The sequence below is a fragment of the Mobula birostris genome, chromosome 29 (genome assembly GCF_030028105.1).
Source record: "Mobula birostris isolate sMobBir1 chromosome 29, sMobBir1.hap1, whole genome shotgun sequence".
Classification (NCBI taxonomy): domain Eukaryota; kingdom Metazoa; phylum Chordata; class Chondrichthyes; order Myliobatiformes; family Myliobatidae; genus Mobula; species Mobula birostris.
The window spans coordinates 22,390,184-22,412,373 of NC_092398.1; positions in this window are offsets into that span (position 1 = coordinate 22,390,184).

Below are 22,190 nucleotides of genomic sequence, written 5' to 3' on the forward strand. Positions count from 1 at the left end.
GAGGGAGCTCGGCAGTGTGGGAGCTCAGTTCTGTGGGGGGTAGTGAGGCGACGGGGAGGGAAAGATGGTGAGAGAGGTGGTAGTGAGGGAGCAGCACTTTGGTAGGTAAGGGACAGGGAATGAGGGTGGGAGGGGCGGTGAGCAGGGAGGAGAGGGAGAATCATTGAGGGAGGGGTGACGAGCGAGGAGGTGGTGAGAAGCGAGGGGAGAGAGAGGTGGAGAGGAGTGCTGGAGGGAGTGACACTGAGGGGGGGAGTGACATTGAGGAGGGTGCTTCCTATCTTTCAGGGAGCCCTGTGGAGGGAGAGGCAGTGCTGAGGGTTACGCGGCGGGAGGGGTGATGAGCGGGGGTCACACTACGGGAGAATCAACAAGAGATCGCAGGACTCGCCGTAACTCCGCGATGTGCGGCCTGCTCGCCCTACGGCCTCTGGGGCGGGTACCACTCTCGACTGAGCGGTTGACGCAAGACCCAGAAGCTGCCGTTCTGTTTTGGAAACATGATGAAAAGCAGATCAACTGTTTCCGGGCTTGTACATGACCAACCCTTGCCTGTTTTTGCAGAATTAACGCACATTTCCACCCACCCAATCAAACCCTGGCCTTGATCTTTTGATGAAATAATAGCAAAGGGCCGTTGATGTTGTTCTAATCTCTACTGGGACCTGGCAGGGGAAATGATTAAAAGCTGTGGTCCTGATAACAGGCCCCATTCCTTCACCTTCGGCCTTCTGGAGCCCACAAGGCCTACTCCCAGATCCATTAAGATGAGGCCCAGGCTTGTGGCCTGCTGCCCCCGCCCTAGTGTTGGGTCCATACTTGGCGTGGGTTAATTGGGAGAGGGCTGTAAATGACAAGGGAGGAAAAGGGGAGGAAAAACAGAACTTGTCCTGGAAAACAAGAATCCGAAAGGTTTATTTTTGTTTTGCTTTTTGGGAATGGATTGAAGGGCGTCATCGACACAAATCTTTGTTCACGGAACAGTACAGGAACAGGCCTGATACTAAACTATCAGGGATTAGTCTAGCTAGTTATTTAATTACTACTTCAATTGGGTCATGCAAAACTATAATCAATCTAGTAATTAAGCAACTCGCTAAAGTAATCCCTGCATTCCCCTTACATTCATGTATCTGTCTTTGAGGCCCTCTGTTCCTTGGGGTCGATAATGGATGCTGCGCCCCAGCTGTCTAGGTGATACACAAGCCGGGGGAGCACGATATGGAGAGCAAGCTGTTGCCCGTGCAGCAGGCTCCCTCTCTCCACGCAGCCGATGAGTCAAAAGGTACGGCAGAGACCAATACGGTCTAGCACCAGCACTGTTGCAGGAGTTTCCAGTTGGTGTTGAACTCAACATAGAACTGCCTTAAGGGATTCCGGCTCATGATTTTACCCTCAGGGTTTACTCCCGAAGCCTTCCCCATGAGTGGGTGTAGCCGCAAGGCAGAAGAGGTTTGAGATCAGAGTTTTCCTTCTCCGAGATGAGCTGCCAACCGCAGCTGATGAAGCCCATCTGCCCAAAGCGACGGGTTTTGAGGCGCCAGTAACCTGCCTTTGCCCCTTCTCCTGTCAGTAGAAACAGCTCCACCGGGCTTAGTGGCTGAGGCACACATGAAGGTCAGGAGCTGGACTTGGTTGTCAGAGACTACCTGAGACGCACACCGTTGGGAGCATTTAATAGGTAGTGGGAGATTATTCCCCAATACCGACCCCGGCTAGAACAACATTAAGGAACTGAACAAACAGGAGAGAATCTGCAGAAGCTGGAAATCCAAACAGCACACATAAAATGCTGGAGGAACTCAGTAGGCCAGGCAGCATCTATGGAAAAAAGTACAGTCAGCGTTTCGAACCAAAACCCTTCCATTACAGCAAAGGAACTACATCCACCCAGGAGATTCTAAACTGCCTCTGCCTTCTCTGTCTCCACCAGCACGTTCCAGGCACTCTCCTCTCTCTGAGTGAACAATCTTGTCCCTCGCACCTCTTTTAAACCTTCCCCCTCTCGACTTAAATGGCTGCCTTCGAAATATGGAAACATGCCTGGAGTCGGAGATCTTTAATTCATTTATTTATTGAGATACAATGCAGAAAAGGCTTTTCCTGACCCCGATTTAACCCAAGCCTAATCTCGGGATAATTTACAATGACCAATTACCCTAGCAAACTAGTCTTTGGACTGTGGGAGGAAACCGGAGCACTCGGAGGAAACCCACGCGGTCACAGGGAGAACGTACAAACTCCTCACAGAGAACGCGGGGGACTGAACTCTGAACTCTGAACTTCGACACCCCGAACTACATCACGCTATGCGGCGCCCCTGAAGTACTAAAAGTACGATTTAATAAATTAACCTTTTTCTTCAGTATTCACTCATGAGAGGGACCTTGTCAAATGTGAGGCCAGTGTAAAAGTGGCTGATTTGGTGGAGGCGAGGGAGGTGCCGAGGAGCAGGGAGGCAGGGAATTACGAAGCCACACAGGCGCTGCTCCCACTGCAGAGACGCTCTTGTCTGGGCTGGTCTGTGTGAAATGTTCCCAGTGGGACAGTGTGTCAGAAGTTGCCTGCGTCAGAGAGAGTGAGAGAGAGAGTCTCATCTGGGGCTGCACGAACAGCAGGAAGGAAGGTTTAATCAGTGCGCTGGGGGAGAGGGGTCACCGAACACGGTGTGAGGGAGAGGGATTAACGTCAGTGACATAGGGCGCTGGGGGAGAGGGGTAACTGAGGGACAGTGTGAGGGAGAGTGATTAACATCAGTGGGGATATAGTCAGTGACACAGAGCACTGGGGGTGAGGGAGCTGGATTAACCAGTGGGGATACAGGCAGTGACACGGGGTGCTGGGAGAGAGGGGTCACTGAGGAACGGTGTGAGGGAGAGTGATTAACGTCAGTGGGGATACAATCAGTGACACAGGGCGCTGGGGGAGAGGGGTCACTGGGCACCCTGTGCGATTGCTGCCCAGGGGCTGCCCCTGCTGTTTGCAGTTGGAACTGCACCTGAGTTCACAGTACACCCCCACCTCATTCTTATCAACTCCCTCCCCCCGTTGGGGTCCCATGATGTGGGGGTCCACCAGATCATTTGACAACACCTCCACAACTCTGCCATCTTGATTCTGTGGCTTCCCTGCGCGCTAGGCCCTCCTTTCCGCTGCTCCGTTCTGGGGCCACCAGCTGCTGCTCCGTGCTGGGGCCCACCTCCCCTGTTGCTACTTTCTATGCCCTCCTGGGTCTCTTCCCCAACCTCTGCTCCATTCAGGGCCCCTCCAAATGCTTTACTCTGTTCTGGAACCTTCCCCAACTGCACTGGGGCTTATCCCCAACTTCTGCTCCACACCTCGCACCTTTTGCTCTATGCATCTGCTGGGGGCCCTTCCTGCCTTTTGCTCTATGCTAGGGCTCTTTGCTACTCTGTGCTCCATGCTGGGGCTCCTTCCCTCCCACTGCTCCACTGCCCCATCTCCTGCTCCGCACTGGGGGCCTCTCACCCTCCACACTGGGGCCATCTCAGCCCCCCTGCTCCACACTGGGGCCCTCTTCGTCCTCTGCTCCACACTGGGGCTCTCTCTGCTCTCTGCTCCACACTGGGGCCCTCTCTGACCCCTGCTCTTCACTGAGAGCTTCTCCATGCTGGAGCCCTCCCTTTCCCACTGAAAATGGACTCAGATCCCTCCCATTTCATGCACACCCTCCCCACCAACTTGCCGATCAACAAGCCGTCTCCGCTCCCCGCCCCCTTGCTCTAATACCCACACTCCCCGCTCCCCACCACCCTTCGAGTTGGGGAAAGTTCAGCAGAGAGAAATATCTGCCCTCTTGTCACCGTCCCTGATGGGGGCCCTCTCTCCAGACATTGAAGCTAACGTCTGTCCACCAAACCTTTGAGATCTTCTACGTCATTGAGTTCATATTGAAGGTAGAATACAGGGTGAATGGCAGGATTCTTGGCATTGTGGAGGAATGTACACCTTGGGGTCCATGTCCAGAGATCCCTCAAAGTTGCCACGCAAGTTGATAGAGAGGTTAAGAAGGCGTGTGGTGTGTTGGCCTTCGGTAGTTGGGGAGGTTGAGCTCAAGAGCCACAAGGTAACATTGAAGCTCCATAAAACTCTAGTTTGACCACGCCTGCAAGTATTATAGACAGACAGACAGACTTTATTGATCTCAAGGGAAATTGGGTTTCGTTACAGTTGCACCAACCAAGAATAGAGTATAAATATAGCAATATAAAACCATAAATCATTAAATAATAATATGTAAATTATAGAAATAAGTCCAGGACCAGCCTATTGGCTCAGGATGTCTGACCCTCCAAGGGAGGAGTTGTAAAGTTTGATGGCCACAGGCAGGAATGACTTCCTATGACGCTCTGTGCTGCATCTCGGTGGAATGAGTCTCTGGCTGAATGTACTCCTGTGCCCAACCAGTACATTATGTAGTGGATGGGAGACATTGTCCAAGATGGCATGCAACTTGGACAGCATCCTCTTTTCAGACACCACCGTCAGAGAGTCCAGTATTGTGTTCAGTTCTGGTCGTCTCATTATAGGAAGGATGTGGAAGCTTTAGAGAGGGTGCAGAGGGGATTTACCAGGATTCTGCCTGGATTAAAGAGCATGTCTTATGAGGATAGGTTGAGTGAGCAAAGGCTTTTCTCTGTGGAGTGAAGGAGGATGAGAGGTGACTTGATGGAGGTGAACAAGATGGTTAGAGGCATTGATCGAGTGGACAGCCAGAGACCTTTCCCAGGGTGGAAATGTTTAATACGAGGGGGCATAATTTTAAGGAGATTAGAGAAAGGTATGGGGGGGGGAATATCAGAGGTAGGTTTCTTTCACACAGAGAGTGGTGGGTGTGTGGAACGTGCAGCCAGGGGTGGCAGTAGAGGCAGGTACATGAGAGATACTTAAGAGGCTCTTGGAGGGGTACGTGGATGATAGGAAAATGGAGGTTATGTAGGAGGGAAGGTTTAGACTGATTTTGGAGGAGGTTAAACTGTCGGCACAATATTGTGGGCCGAAGGGCTTGTGTTGTGCTGTTTGGAAGAAAGGAAATAGAAGATCGTATTGTTATTTAAATGGAGGTGAAGCCGTGGGTGGGAAGGGTCAAGGGCTGGAGAAGAAGGGATCTGATAGGAGAGGGGGGTGGACCATAGGAGAAAGGGAAGGAGGAGAAGACCCGGGGGGAGTGATAGATAGGTGAGAAGGTCAGAGTGCGGAATAGAGGAAGGGGGGATGGGAAATTGTTCACCAGAAGGAGAAATCGATGTTCATGCCATCAGGTTGGAGGCTACCCAGACGGAATACAAGGTGTTTCTCCTCCACCCTGAGGTTGGCCTCATGATGGGACAAGAGGAGACTATGGACCGACTTGTTGGAACGGAAATGGGAATTGGAATTAAAATGTTTGGCTACCGGGAAGTCTGCCTTGTGGCAGATGGTGCAGAGGTGCTCTGCGAAACGGCTCCCCCGAACCTACGATGGGCCTCACCAATGTAGAGGAGGCCACCTCGGGAGCACCGGACACCATAGGTGACCCCAGCAGTTCGGCGGATGGTGTGTTGCCTCGTTGGGAAAGACTGTTTGGGCCCCTGAGGGAGGGGGTGTACGGGCAATTAGTCCCCTCGAAATGAATGCATCTGCCTTCCTCACCTCCGGCTCAACCTGCAAGCCAACCTTTAGCGAGTCATGCAACAAGATCTACTGGCTTTGGAGGAGGTTCACCGGGTTGGTTCTGGAGGGGAGAGAGTTTGCCTATGAGCTGAGGTTGAGTTGATGGGATGCTCGCTGGAATTCATAAGAGAAACTTATGAAGCATATAAAATTATGAAAGATAGAGGCAGAAAGTTGTTTCTACTGGTGAGACTAGAACCAGGGACAGAGCCTCAATATTAGGGCAATAGATTTAGGAGGGAGATGAGGGTAGAGAATCTGTGGAATTCTCTGCCCAGTGAAACCTCTCTGTTATTTATGGAGATACAGTGCAGAACAGGTCCTTCCTGACCTTCGAGCCGTGGTGCCCCGTAACCCCCAATTTAACCCCAGCCTAATCACGGGACAATTTACAATGACAAACTAGTACATCTATGGACTGTGGGAGGAAACCAGAGCACCCAGAGGAAACCCACGCGGTCATGGGGAGAACGTACAAACTCCTTACGGGCCGCGGCGGGAATTGAACTCCGGTCGCTCGTACTGTGAAGTGTCGTTCTAACCACTAGCTGCCGCGTCACCTCACCCCCCCCCCCAAAAAAAAGCAACTCTGTGTCACTCTCATGGGTTTCACTCATTTGGCGATACAGTGCGGAGTACGCCCTCCCGACCCTTTGAGCCACACCTGATCTAACCCGGGCCTAATCACGAGACAGCCAGCCGCCGGGGTCGTGGCGTCCGCACCAGACCTCGAGGTGGGAGGTCCCAGGTTCGAATCTGGCTGGCTCCTTGGACGCTGGGTTGAGCGTCAAGCGAGCAACTCGGCCTCGTAAAAAAAACTGACAGAAAGAAAAACACTAAGGTTGCCGCTAGGGAACAACGACAGGCGCGGGGCGATTTACAATGGACAATTAACCTCCCAACTGGCAGGACTTTGCACTGTGAGAGGACGTGGCGGGGGAAACCCACACACTCCACAGGTAAGGCAAACAAAACTTCTTTCAGAGGACGCCGGAAATGAACTCTGAACCCTGACACTTTGAGTTGTAACAGCGTCACGCTAACCGCTAGGCTACCGTGGGAAGTTATGACAGTTATCTCATTAAATATATTTAAGTGGTAGTTTAATGGATTTTTTTTTTTGGCGTGTGCCTGCGTGCGAGTCTGTGTGTCCGTGATGATGTCTTTTTCATGGCTTTTACAAGGCGTGGAGCGAGAGAGAGACTGTATGGCGCGACACTCCTCGCACAGACATTTTTGCAGTTATTTTCCCTTTATTTTACGAGGTCGAGTCGTGATCTCGACACTCAACCGGGCACGGATGGAAAGCGTACTCAGGAGCAGACCTGACTGGTTTCGAACCTGGGAACCTCTGCTCCCAGGTTCAGCATCAATGTCGTTGCGCCACCAGCCGGCCCAGTTTAATGGAGTTTTGCACAGTGGGGGACATTACGGTAGGGAGGTGAAGCTGAGTCCTCGGCCAGATCAGCTGTGAACGTATTGAATGGCGGAGAGGTCTCGACGGGCAAGATGGCCCCCACCTGCTCCTGGTTTCATAGGTTCTCACGTTACCCTCTCACTCGTCTGACACCCCCCCCCCACGCCCCCCCAGCAGATAGAAACCCAGTCTTCACAAGACAACCCACCCGTTTCAGTTATCGGTCCAGTACACAGAATGGGCACAGCCCCTTCAGCCTGTCACCTCTGTGCCAAACACGGTGCTGAGTGAAACAACATTCTCGTCTGCCTGCACGCAGTCCAGATCCCGCCGTTCCCTGGTCACGTCTGTCTGAACGACCGTTAGACATAGGCCATTGGAGTGTAGGGTGCAAGATGAAACATTAGGGGGGAGCTCCTTCATTCACAAGGTGGTGAGAATGTGACAGCGCAAGAGGTGGACATCATTTCGATTTCAATATTTAAGAGAAATTTGGATGGAAAGGGTGTGGCGGGTATGGTCCAGGTGCAGGTCATTCGGGCCAGGCAGGAACTAGATGGGCTGAAGGGCCTGTTTCTGTGCGGTAGTGTTCTATGAGTCTAAGTGTTCTCTGTATCTTAAATGCCTCGATCGTATCTGCCTCCACCTCCCTCCCCCCCAGCAGCACATTCCAGCCACCCTCCACCATCTGTGAAAAAAAATTTGCCCCGCACATCTCCTTTGAAGTTACCTCCTCTCTCACCTTAAACGTTTCAACATCTGGACGAGGATCCTACTGCCAAACATCCCTATATTTCCCTCCCCCATCTCTCTGCTTTCCGCAGGGATCGATCCCCCCGTGGTTCCCTCGTCTGTTCGTCTCTCCCTCCCATCACTTATCCCTGCAATTTTGGCCCAAGTGTTACACCTGCCCGCTCACCTGCTCCCTTCAGGGCCCCAAATAGTCCTTCCAGGTACACCTGCCCGTTCACCTCCTACCTTCAGGGCACCCAATAGTCCTTCCAGGTGAGACAACACTTCACCTGCCGATCTGCCTGTGGTGTTCGGTGCTCCCGGTGTAGCCTCCTCTACATTGGTGAGACCCACCGTAAACTGGGGGGGGGCACTTTGTCATGCACCTCCTCTCCATCCACGAGAAGATCAAATTCCTGGAATTCTCATTCCCATTCCCATTCCGACACTTCTGTAATCCTTGGCCTCCTCTTGTATCACGATGGGGCCACCCTCAGGGTGGAGGAGCAGCACCTCGTATTCCGTCTGGGTAGCCTCCAACCTGATTGGATGAATATCGATTTCTCCCTCTGGTAAAAAAAAAATTCCCTCCCCCCTTTCTGGCCTTTTACCTCTTCTCAGCTGCGTATCACCTCCCCACCTCCTCTCCCATCAGATTCCCTCTCCAGCCCTTTACCTTTCCCACCCACCTGGCTTCACCTGTCACCCTCCAGCTATCCTCCTTCCCCTTGCCCCCACCTTTTTACTCTGGCATCTTCCCCCCCCCCCACATAAACACACTTCCTTTTCAGCCCTGAAGAAAGGTCTCTGCCTGAAACATCGCTTGTTTATTCATTTCCATAGATGCTGCCTGACCTGCTGAGTTCCTCCGGCACTTTGTGTGCGTTGCTAAGGATACCAGCTGTCCACTATATCTATGCCTCCTGTATCAAGCCTCCTCTTAGCCTCCATCGCCCCAGAGAAAACAACTCAAGTTTGTCCCACCTCTCCTTGTAGATCACACTCTCTGATCCAGGCAGCACCCTGGTGAACTTCTTCTGCACCCTCCCCAAAGCCCCCACCCCTTCCTGTAATGGGGGTGACCAGAACTGAATGCAATAGCTCAGATGCGGCCTGACCAAAGACGCACGTGCCTACAGGCTCAGGGACAACTCCTCCCTTATTGACTATTGGGTGGTCCCCTGGTCTGATAAGATGGACTCTTGACCTCACGATCTACCTTCTTACGTTTTTAATTTAGAGATACAGAGCCAAATAGGCCCTTTGTGCCGCGCCACCTGGCAATGCCCCAATTTAACCTGAGCCTAATCACGGGACAATTTACAATGACCAATTAACCTAGTGACCGGCACGTCTTTGGGCTGTGGGAGGAAACCAGAGCACCCGGAGGAAACCCACGCAGTCACAGGGAGAACGTACAAACTCCTCACGGGACAGAAGCGGGAACTGAACCCGTGTCGTTGGTACTGTAAAGCGTCGTGCTGACCACTATGCTACCCTGCTGCCCCCCCCCCCCCAAAAAATGTATGACTCTGAGGGGGTTTAATTAGTTAGTGAGTCAGTGCAGAGTAGACCCTTCTGACCCTTTGAGCCACACCCCCCACCCATAACAATGCTCGATTTAATCCTAGCCTAATCACGGGGCGATTTACAATGACCGATTAACCTCCCAGCCCCTACGTCTTTGGAGTGTGGGAGGAAATCGTAGAGCCCGGAGGAAACCCGCGCGTTCACAGGGAGAACGTACAAAACTCCTCACAGAGGACGCTGGGGCTGAACCCTGAACTCTGCCCCCCGCCCCCGGAGCTGTAATGGTGTCTCACTAACCACTGCTCTACTGTGACGCCCGTGTTATGACCTTGCACCTTTTTGTCTGCCTGCACTGCACTTTCTCTGCGACTGTGACACTTCGTTCTGCATCCTGACTACCTGTGTCAGCACTTTCTTGGCAGAGGTTACACAGCCTTGTCCCACCAGGCTCAAGGGAGCTTCTACCCCGCTGTTGACGATTGAATGGTCCCCAAGATGGATCCAGCTTCACAATCTACCTCGCTATGACCTTGCACCTTATCGATTACCTGCACTGTACTCTCTCTGCGACTGTGACACTCTATTCTGCATTCTGCTGTTGTTCTACCTCAACGCACTGTGTAATGGTCTGATCTGTATGAACAGTGCGTAGGACAAGATTTTCCCTGTATCTCCGAACCTGTGACAATAGTAAACCTATTCCAATTCCACCATTACACAAAGACTCTTGAATTCAGTGCCTCAACTAATAAAGTCAAGCATGCCGGCCGGCTTATTTACTGCCCTTTCAGAGTGCTGTGGACGTGGACTCCGAGACCCCTCAATACAACACTGTTAGTGGCTCCTGCCATAATTCCTGTAATGTCCCTTTAAATCGTTCCATGTCATCCAATGTGGGCTATCACGGTCTTTCCATGACCATGATTGTTCTTGGCAAGTTTTCCTACAGAAGTGGTTTGCCATTGTCACCTTCTGGGCAGTGACTTTACAAGACGGGTGACCCCAGCCATTATCAATACTCTTCAGAGATTGTCTGCCTGGCGTCAGTGGTCACATAACCAGGACTTGTGATATGTGCCAGCTGCTCGTACGACCGTCCACCACCTGCTCCCATGGATTCACGTGACCCTGATCAGGGGGGCTAAACGGGTGCCACACCTCGCCCAAGGGTGACCTGAAGGCTAGCGGAGGAAAGGAGCGCCTTACACCTCCTTTCGCAGAGACCTATCTCCACCCCGCCACCCATCCCTTTAATCGGATCTCCCGAAGTGCCAAGGGTTTATATATTCAAGAGAGGAAAAGCCGGGGCAGATAATCAGAATCTCTTTTCCAGAGTCTAGAGGTCACAGGTTAAAAGTCAAGAGGGGACGTGAGGGGCAACCTTTTCCCCCAAAGGGTGGCCTGTATGTGGAGCGAGCTGCCAGAAGAAGTGGCTGAGGCAGGAACGTGAACAATGTTTCAAAGACATTTGGACAGGTTAGAGAGATACAGGCCAAATGCGGGCAAATGGGATTATTTTAGATGGGTTAGTACAGACCAGGTGGGCTGAAAGGCCTATTTCTCTGTCTGCTCACTAGCCTGATGTGAATTCCATACCACCGCCCCCCCCCCCCAAATCTGGAAACATATCGGATTTGTCAGATAATCCCGCACTCCCTTCCCCTACATCCGCTAGGACTTAGCCCCTTCATTAAGCCTATCTATATCCTTCGGCAACCTCCTCACACCCCATCCTGACATTCCCCATCCCGTTAAACCGAGGCCCGGAACACTGCAAGACTCCAAAGGAAAATGAGGAGGAACGCTTGAGATAATCTAGGATACGGATGGCTAAAAAAAGACTGCAACACTGGACAGTGTTTCCCACAGGGCAAGACTCGAGCATGACGGAGTGGTTCGGATTTAAATTGGGAAGCGTGGAGGGTGCAGAGACCCTCACCGGAGTCAATCCATGAGCACCCAGGGAACTGGGAATAATTAGCTCCAGAAATTAATTGGGGCTGGAGGACAGGGAAACACTCCGTTGGGAGAGAGAGAGAACAAGGGAGGGTGTGTGCGTGTGTGAGAGAGAGACAGGGAGAGAGAGACAGAGAAAGAGGGAGAGAAAGAGAGAGAGAGAGAGAGAGAGACAGACAGACAGACAGACAGGGACATGGAGAGAAACAGACAGACAGAGAGAGAAGGGGAGAGACAGAGAGAGAGACAGACAGGCACATGGAGAGAGAGACGGAGAGAGAGAGGGGGAGAGAGCGAGACAAGGACATGGAGAGAGGGAGACAGAGAGAGAGAAGGGAAGGAAGAGGGAAGGACAGTGAGAGAGAGGGGAGAGAGTGTGAGGGAGAGAAAGGGGGGGATAGAGAGAGAGAGACAGGGACGGAGAGAGAGAAAGAGAGAGAGGGGGAATCAGAGACAGGGACATATATAGAGAGAAAGTGAGGGAAGGATAGTGAGAGAGGAATAGAAGGACAGAGATACAGATTGTGAGAAACAGAATGGGAGAGGGAGATGGAGAGAGAGATAGGGAGAAACAAAGAGGAAAAGAGACAGAGACAGGGAGAGAGTAGGGAGGGAGATGGACAGAGACATGGGTATAGAGAGAGAGGCAGACAGAGACAGAGTGTGGGTGAAGGAGGGTGTGAGAGAGTCTATGTGTCTGTGTGTGAGACTGAAGGGGAGAGAGAGAGGTAAGCAGAGAAAGGGGAGAGAGGGGGGAGAGTGTGTGAAACAGACAGAGGGCGGGGAGACAGAGGAGGAGAGAGGGAAGGTGGGGAGGAAGGAGAGCGTGTCTGTGATAGACAGAAAGCGAGGGGAGAGAGTGTGTAGAGAATTGAGGAGAGACAGAGAGACAGTGAGAGGAGGAGGGTGGGGAGAATTGGAGAGAGGGAGAGCGTTCATGAGAAAAGAGAAAGGAGAGGTAGTGAGGAGGGGAGAGAGTATGAGAACGAGGGTGGATATGGGGGAGAGAGAGAAAAGCAAGAAAGGACAGAGAGAGAGAGAGAGAGAGAGAGAGAGAGAGAGACAGTGACGGGCAGAGAGGGAGAGAGTGATTCAGGGAGAGCTGGGGTAGAGAGGTAGGAACAGAGAAGGGAGAAAGAGAATGTGAGAGGCCAGGAGAGAGTGAGCAAGAGAGAGTGAGAGAGAAATAGAGAGAAGGAGAGAGAGCAAGAATGAAGGGAGGTGAAAGGGGGGATAGGAGAAAGAAAAATGGAGACGGAAGGAGCAAAATGTGGGGCGAGAGGAAGGAAGGAAAGAGCAAGAGAGAGAAAGAATGGGAGAGAGCTGGAGTGGATGAGAGACGTTGGGGTAGAGAGCGGGAGATGGAGAGAATGAGCGTGACAGAGGAAGAGGGCAGTGAGAGAGGGAGAGAACTAGAGAGAGGAGAGAGTGTGAGGGAAAGAGAAAGGGATAGAGAGAAGAACATGGAGACAGAAAGACAGAGAGATAGTGAGAAACAGAAAGAGGGACAGAGAGACAGACAAAGATGGGGACATAGAGAGAGAGGACACTGGTGAGGCGTCAGCGTCTCCCCGGTTTCTGGTGAATGAGAAGGGCCCCGAGACAGGGGGTACCTGAGTAAGCTGGTGAGGGGAAGGGCTGTGGCTCAGGACCGGAGGGGGAGGGGAGAAGGAGACGTCCTGACCCATTCTATCTGGCCTGCGGGATCTTTCTGTGCAGGACCCTGGGGCGCCAAGGGCCCGCTGGTGGGTTGGGTCGACCCCCTGACCCCAGACATCCGGCCAATGACCATCACCGACAGAAGAGGGCTCAACCCCATCATGCTGGCACCGCACGGTGCCCCCCTCCGGATCCTGGCGACGGTGGAGGTGGGGGGAGGGGGAGGGGGTCAGCCGAGGAAACTGAGGGCAGTCGGAGCCTGCTGCCCTCGGTGGGGGGGGGGGTGTCTGGGTCACCCTCGGGGGAGCTGCAGTCACTGCGGAGTCACCCTCAGGAAGCTGTGGTCACTGGGTCACGCCCAGGGAACTGTGGTCACTCTGGGTCATCCTGAGGGAGCTTTGGACAGCCTTCAAGGAACTGTCACACTTAGAGAGTGGTGGTCACTCCCGATCACTCGGTGGCTTAATTTAATATCAGAGGGTGTGTAGAGTACAGCCTGAAATTCTTACTCGTCACAGACAGCCACGAAACAGAAAAAACCCAAAGAATGAACGAGAGAAAATACTAGAACTCCAAATCTCCCACCCCCTCCCACACACAAGCAGCAGCAAAATTATCAACCCTCCCCCCTCACCTCACCCCCCACTTGCTCCTCAAAATCATCAGCTTCCTCCCCACCAGCCACCATGCAAGTTACAACTAAGCCCCCTCCCCAGGGACCGTGAGCAAGAGTCCACCGAAAACTACAGCCCATCCCAACACTTCGACACCTCAGACGGGATCTCTCTCTCACTGATGGGACGTACTGCCCCCTGTCACAGCGAGAGGGGGAGGTCAACAACTCCCTGTTCCGACGTTACGATCCGCTGTGCCGCTATTCGAGTCACCCCGGCCCCCCGACTCGAGGGCCAACAGGCTCCCTCGCTCGCCGTCAAGGGAAAGGGAGAGAGGGAGAGTGCAGGGGGGGCTTCTTCCGACAGCAGAGTGCACCGCCGTCTCGGTGATTCCATCTCCCGCGATGCTTGAGGTGGTGCCGCCAGCAGGGGACCCTGCCGCGCCCCGGATGCGCTCCGGCGATGTCAGAAACGCCAGGGCGCTTGGCGTGTTGTGACACCGTGAAGGAAGAACCACAGTTTGAGTGCAGCTGTGGATCACGGACTGCGACGGGACCCCAGCCGCCTCGAGGAGGGCAAGAGGAGACGTTAAGGGAGAACAAGTTAGACCGCTTGGCGGACAAACTGGAAGGAGTCGCCCTGGTCTGCAGAAGAAAAACCCCTGGCACCGTCTCTCAGGGAGGAACGATCGCTGGGTCACCCTTACGGAACTGTGGTCACCCCGGCTCATTTTTAAGGAGTGGTGGGCACTGCAGTCACCCGCAGGGAGTGGCGGTCACACTGTCCTGTCGGGAAGCTGTGTTCACACCCAGGGGATGGCGGTCACTCTCAGGGAACTGAGGTCACTCCAGGTCGTCCAGAGGGAGCTTTGGACACTGCAGGGTCCCTTTAAAGGAACGATTACAGGAAGCGGTGGTCGCTCTGGTGAAATGGTGACTGGATCCTTCTCAGAGGGCTGTGGGCTCCCTCCCCCTCACTCCCCAGTTCACGCTCACCCTCTCTCTCCCTCCCCTCACCAACCGTTCTCTGCGCCACCCCAAGGGGGGGAGGGCGGACTGATCTGGAGGGGCTCCTGGGGCAGGGCGAGCAGCTGGGAGGGGCTGCCGAGGGAAGCAGGGAGGCGGGAACCTGTGAACGGGCTCTCTTCCACCTCATCCCCTCCCCTTTCATCCGTCAGCGTTCCCAGCTCTGTGCCAGCCACCAGTCGATGCCCGAGTCCCTGCCCACTTTCACAGGCACAGCCGACCGCCCAGGCACAGCTCCTGCTCCTGCCTGCAAACTTTCCGCCAGCCTCGCATGGGCTGAGGGCTTTGGCTGCCCTCTCTATCTCTCTCTCTCCCCTGCTTTCTGTCTTTTTCTCTCTATCACTCCATCCCTCTCCCTCTCCTTTTTCTCTCCCTCCTTCATCACTCTCTCTTTCCCTCTCCCTGTCTTTTTCCTAATTTCTCTTTCACTCCCTCTCTCCTGTTTGCTCTCCCTCATTCATTCTTCCTCTCTCCCTCTCTCTCCCTTTCCTCTCTCATTCTGTCTCTCTCCCTCTCTCTTCCCCCTTTCCTCTCTCATTCTCTCATTCTCTCTCCTGATCTCTCTTTCCTGCTTGCTCTTTTTTCTCTTCCCCTCTCTCTCCCCTCCTGTCATTCTTTCTGTCCCCATTCCTCTCTGTCCATCTCCATTTTTCTTTGTCTCCACCTCTATCACTCTTTCTCTCTGTTGCTTTCTCTTGTTTGCTTTCCTTTTCTTTCTCTCCCTGTTTCTCCGTTCCTCTCTCTTTATCTCCCCCCTTCCTTCCTCCCTCTCTTTCCCTCTCCTCATTCTCTCTCTCCCTCTCATTTCCTTTTGCCCAATTTCTCCTTCCGTCTCTCCACCTCTCTCTCCTCCCTTTCACTGGACTGAGGGCAGTGAGGGATCTCCCTCCTCCCCCCACCCCGCCATCCTAGCTCAGCGGGACCGGGAGACCCTCGATTCGAACAGCATCCTTCACTCCGGCTGGGGGCCGACCCCAAGAGACTCTGACTGACCGACTACCGGCTGTGGGATCCTACTGTGCGAGGCCAGCAGCGGCTCTTCGTCCCGGAGTGTCCAGGGTGAGTGTCCGGGGTGAGTGTCCGGGGTGAGTGACCGGGGTGAGTGTCCGGGGTGAGTGACCGGGGTGAGTGTCCGGGGTGAGTGTCCGGGGTGAGTGACCGGGGTGAGTGTCCGGGGTGAGTGACCGGGGTGAGTGTCCGGGGTGAGTGTCCGGGGTGAGTGACCGGGGTGAGTGTCCGGGGTGAGTGTCCGGGGTGAGTGACCGGGGTGAGTGTCCGGGGTGAGTGACCGGGGTGAGTGACCGGGGTGAGTGTCCGGGGTGAGTGACCGGGGTGAGTGTCCGGGGGTCTTCAGGACGCAGTGGGAGTTCGTGGGGATGGGAGGAGATCTCAGTACAAACTGTGCATTGTTGTGTGTGTGTGTGTGTGTGTGTGTGTGTCTGTCTGTCTGTCTGTCTGTGTGTCTGTCTGTGTGTGTGTGTGTGTGTGTGTGTGTCTGTCTGTCTGTGTGTCTGTCTGTGTGTGTGTGTGTGTGTGTGTGTGTGTGTGTGTGTCTGTCTGTGTGTGTGTGTGTGTGTGTGTGTGTGTCTGTCTGTCTGTGTGTGTAGATCAGCTCTACAGAGAAGCAGTCTGTAAACTTGGTGCCAGATGTGACTTTAATCTGTGGTGGATGCGATGTTATGTGTGGATTGCACAGAGGGTCAGCGAGCCCGTGTCCCACAGCAGAGGACAATCCCTCCCCGCTGACCCACTGAATTCTCCGCAGCTGACAGGGTAAGGACGGAGTGAGGACAGACCGGGTTGTGAGGGACACAGGGTCTCCGTGAGTCACCATAACCTTCACCGTCAATGGGCCGAGAATCAGTCAAAGTGGCCCCAGATAAAACCCTGACAGGGACGGGGTTGTGCAGCAGAGGGTAGTACTGCTGTCTCTCTGACCTGGAGACCTGAGTTCAATCCTCACCTCCGTCACTGTGTGTGTGTGTGTGTGTGTGTGTGTGTGTGTGGAGTCTGTGTCTATATGTGTGTGTGTGTGTCTGTGTCTATGTGTCAGTGTGTGGGTATGTGTGTGTGTGTGTGTGTGTGTGTGTGTGTGTGTGTGTGTCTGTGTCTATGTGTGAGTGTCTGTGTGTGTGTGTGTGTGTGGAGTCTGTGTGTGTCTGTGTCTGTGTCTGTATGTGTGTGTGTGTGTGTGTGTGTGTGTCTGTGTCTATGTGTCAGTGTGTGGGTATGTGCGTGTGTGGAGTCTGTGTGTGTCTGTGTCTATGTGTGAGTGTGGGTATATGTGTGTGTGTGTGTCTATGTGTGAGTGTGTGTGTGTGTGTGTGTGTGTGTGTGTGTGTGTGTGTGTCTGTGTCTATGTGTGAGTGTGTGGGTGTGTGTGTGTGTGTGTGTGTGTGTCTGTGTCTATGTGTGAGTGTGTGGGTGTGTGTGTGTGTGTGTGGAGTCTGTATGTGTATGTCTGTGTGTGTGTGTCTGTGTCTATGTGTGAGTGTGCGTGTGTGTGTGTCTATGTGTGAGTGTGTGGGTATATGTGTGAGTGTGGTATATGTGTGTGTGTGTGTGTGTGTGTGTCTGTGTGTGTGGGTGTGTGTGTGTGTGTGTGTGTGTGTGTGTGTGTGTGTGTGTGTGTCTGTGTGTGTGTGTGTGTGTGTCTGTGTGTGTGTGTGTGGGTGTGTGTGTGTCTGTGTGTGTGTCTGTGTGTGGGTGTGTGTGTGTGGGTGGGTGTGTCTGTGTGTGTGTGTGTGTGTGTGTGTGTGTGTGTGTGTGTGTGTGGGTGTGTGTGGAGTCTGCACTCTCTCCCTGTGACCCCGTGGGCTTTCCTGATTGCTTTGGTTCCCTCCCACGTCCCAGTGAACATGTGGGGTCAGTGAGAGACTCGTCCCCCGGTGTGTATGCGTGCGAGGGGTAGAAAGCAGGGGGTGAGGGGCAGGCTTGTGGACTCGGGGAGGCGGTAGGCTACAGAGGGAAATATTAGAGAGGGGGTGAGGTTGCTGTGATGTGCGTCAATAGCTACGGCAAGGTGGAGAGAGGGAGAGGGAAAGGAGAGAGAGGGAGACAGAAAGGGAGATGAGATAGGGAGGAAAAGGGAGGGAGAGGGAGATGGTGAGGAGATGATGAAGGAAGTAGAATGGAAAATAGTGGAGAGAAAGAAAGAGAGCAAGGAGATGATGAGAGAGAGAGGGATGAGTGAGAGAGAGGAGAGGGAGAGACGGAGGAGGGAGAGGAGATAGGGTGAGAGAGAAGAGGTAGAGAGGAGAGAGAGAGATAGAGGGAAAGAAAGGAGAGTGAGAAAGGAGGTAGAGTGAGAGAGAGGAGGGAGAGAGGAGGGAGAGGAGGGAGGGAGGGGAGAGAGGAGAGAGAGGGGAGAGAGGAGAGAGAGGAGGGAGAGAAGGGAGAGGAGGGAGAGGAGAGAGAGGAGAGAGAGAGGAGATAGAGGGAAAGAAAGGAGAGTGAGAAAGGAGGTAGGGTGAGAGAGAGGAGGGAGAGAGGAGGGAGAGGAGGGAGAGAGGGGAGAGAGGGGAGAGAGGGGAGAGAGGGGAGAGAGGGGAGAGAGGAGAGAGAGGAGGGAGAGAAGGGAGAGGAGGGAGAGGAGAGAGAGGAGGGAGAGGAGAGAGAGGAGAGAGAGGGAAAGAAAGGAGAGTGAGAAAGGAGGTAGGGTGAGAGAGAGGAGAGACAGAGAATCTGCGGATGTGGAGGTGACATGGAGGACGTGGAACGGAGATGACCTTGTGTGTGTCAGTGTGGGGGATAATGGTGTAGAGATCAGCTGGTAAATGAGGTTAAGCTTTCGCAGATAGTGTTTAATACTGATATGTGGGTGTGGTGTGTTTTGACAGGAATAGTATTGAGGTAACTCAGTACACAAGGGTAGGACACACACCAAAAATGGTGGGGAGTGTCGAGGGACAGAGGGACCTCGCTGTACGAGGGTAGGGCACACTCCGTGAATGATGGGGAGTGTCGAGGGACAGATGGGGAGTATTGGTGTATGAGGGTAGGACACACACTGTGAATGGTAGGGAGTGTCGAGGGACAGAGAGACCTCGGTGTACCAGGGTAGGACACACACTGTGTCAAGGGACTGAGGGACCTCGGTGTACAAGGGTAGGGCACACTCTGTGAATGATGGGGAGTATTGGTGTACAAGGGTAGCACTTCTGTGGACAATATGAAAGATGGTCTGCACAGACTTGATGGGCCAAAGAGCCTGTTTCCCAGCTGGATTCCGCAAAGGGATAGTGTACATTGGGGTTCGGGGGTGGCGTGGTCTACAGTCCCAGAAGAAAACTTGGAATACTCCAGAGAGTGAGTGGGAGAAATTCCTTCAAGCAGAGAGTGGGTGTGTCATTGAAATTCCCTCCCAAGTTACTGGGGAGAATACATTTTTTGGGTTATAGAGTGTTACAGCGCCTTTGGCACACAATATCTGCGACTAACACAAATTAAACTAAATCCCTTCCACCTGCACAGGGTCCATCTCCCTCAATTTCCTGCATATCCGTCTGTCTGTCCAACAGCCTCTCAAATGCCTCTATTGTATCTGTGTCCACCACCACTTCCAGGCAGCCACCACTCTCTGTGTAAAAAAACCTGACCCGCAGATCTCATCTGAACTTAACCTTCTCTCACCTTAAATGTATGTCATCCAGTAATTAAAATTTATACCTTGGGAGAAAAGTCTATCTACCTTTCCATGCCTCTCATAATCTTATAAACCGCTGTCAGGTCTCAACTCAGCCCTTGCTCTGGAGAAAACAATCCAGGTCTTTCCATCTACTCTTTATCCACACTCAGTGGCCACATTATTGGGTACAAGAGAGAAACCCGGTGTGGTCTTCTGCTGCTATAGCCCACCCACTTCAAGGTTCCATGTGTTGTGCGTTCAGAGATGCTCTTCTGCACACTGCTGTTGTGGTTGGTTGGCATCTGTCTGTCTCGAAGGACAATGGGTGATGGCTATCATCAGAAGCCTGGGTGAAATGTACAGAGAACCTGAGAGGCCCAGTCATCAAGATCCCCCTCTTGGCCTCACCAGTGTATCCAAAGGAAATCTTATGAAGCAGTACATTTGGCACCAGCTTGGCTGCAGGAGCTGCCGGGAGGATGTTCAATGACGTCCGGCTGCCTTAGGCGCTCCACTCTGGACTTGCTGTCTGGGTTTACTCCCGTAGGCTTCGTCTCTCCCGAGGCTGCCCACAAGGTGGTGGGGCTATTTACCCGTAGCTGGGGATCTGGTTCACGAGCACCAGGGCGTGTCCACACACCGGCGGGCCCGCGTGCTACATGTGCAGGGGCCAGACCTCCTCCCCACCCCCTGTAGTTCACCGTGAGTCCGAAAGGAGTTCCGTTTCCGCATGTCGCTGGCGAGGAGGCACTACAAGAGGCTTGCCGTTGGAGTGGCTGTGTACTGGCAGGGAGAGACTTACATATTCGGCCCTCCTTTTCGCAAGACTGCTCGCTGGAAGTGAGAGCAATAAGCACGCCCCACTACACTACCGCACTAGACACGTCACAACGACCACTTTGACACCACTGTTGTAACACGTGGTTATTTGAGTTACTGTCACCTTCCTGTCAGCTTGAACCAGTCTGGCCATTCTCCTCTGACCCCTCTTTCATTAACGAGGCGTCTTCACCCACACAACTGCCACTCACCGGATTTTTTTTGTTTTTCACACCGTTCTCTGTAAACTCTAGCAGGGGTTCCTGACTTTGTTTATGCCATGGGCCAATACTACTAAGCAATTAACCCACTAGCGAGTATGTCTTTGGACTTTGGGAGGAAACCAGAGCATCCGGAAGAAACCTATGTATTCCACGGGGAGGACGCACAAGCTGAGGCTACTATGCTTCAGGTTTCTGAGATACTCAAACCACCCTGTCTGGCACCAACAGTCATTCCACATTTAGAGTCACTTGGATCACATTTCTTCCCCATTCTGTTGTTTGGTCTAAACAACAACTGAACCTCTTGACCATGTCGGCATGCTTTTATGCATCGAGTTGCTGCCACATGATTGGCTGATTAGATATTTACATAAATGAGCAGGTGCACAGGTGTATCTAATGAAGTGGCCACTGAGTGTAGTTCATCGTCTCTAGTCGAGTCATCATCCTGGTGAACCTCTCCTGCACCCTCTCCAAAGCCTCCACATCCATCTTGTAATCGGGCAAACAGAACTGAACACAATTATTCAGGCATCGATGGTGCTGATGAAGAGCTTCGGCCCGAAACATCGACTGTTGATTCATTTCCATAGATGCCGCCTGACCTGCTGAGTTCCTCCAGCATCTTGTGTGTGAGGCATCCTTAGTAAGTTTGCAGATGACACAAAAATAGTGGAAAGTGAAGAACCTTATTCCAATCCCGGGGGGGGCGGTGGGGAGGATCTCAATCAGTTGGATAGGTGGGCTGAGGAATGGCAGATGCAGTTTAATTCAGTTAAGAGTAAGGTGTTAGAGTATGGGATGTAAACCAGCCTCACCTTTACGGAGAATGGCAGGGCCCTGGGATTATTGTAGAACAGAGGGACCCAGGGGTACTGGGACATGGTTCCCTGAAAGTGACACCACAGGTAGGCAGGGTCACAAAGAAGGTGTTTGCCATTCTGGCCTTCAGTGGCCAGGGTACTGAGTACAGGAATTGGGAAGTTGTTTCAGCTGGTGAGGCTGCACTTGGAATATTGTCTTCAGTTCTGGTCACCCTGCTTTAGGAAAGATGCTGTTAAGCTGAAAGTGCAGAGGAGATTTACAAGTATGTTGCTGGTCTCGAGGGACTGGGTTTTTGAGAGAGTCTGGATAGGTTAAAACATTATTCCTTGGAACATAGGAGACTGAGGGGTGACCTTATTAAGGTGTACAAAATCACCAAGGGATGTAGAGAGGGTGAATTCACACCGTCTTTTACCTCAGGGTTGCAGAAATCAAGATCTAGAGGGCACAGGTTTAAGGTGAGAGGGGAGAGGTTTATTAGGACCCTGAGGGGCAAAGTTTTCACCCGAGGGTGGTCTGTACATGGAACAGACATTGGACAGGTACGTGGAGAGGAAAGGTTTAGAGGCATACGGTCCCAACATGGGCAATGATTTTGTGCATGGGAGGGTCGCTGGGAAAAAGACTGTGTGCATTCCCCCTTGTGGTTTCATACACATCTATAGGGTCATTCGTCTGTCTCCAACACTTCAGTGAATCAAATCTCAACCTGCTCAGCCTCTCTCCATAACTCTATCCCTCGAATCCCAGAAACATCCTCGTAAATCTCCTCTGCACTGTTTCCAGGTTAATGGCATCTTTCCTTCAACAGGGTGACCAAAACTGAACATAATACTCAAAGTTCATGGCAAATTTATTATCAAAGCACATATTTGTCACCATATACAACCCTGAAATTCATTTTCTTACCAACATACTCAATAAATCTATAGGATAATAACCACAACAGACTCAGTCAAAGACTGCACCAACTTGGGCATTCAACCAGTCAACAAACTGTGCAAATACAAAAAGAAAGAAATAATAATTATAAATAAACAATAAATATTGAGAACATGAGAGGAAGAGTCCTTGAAAGTGAGTCTAGAG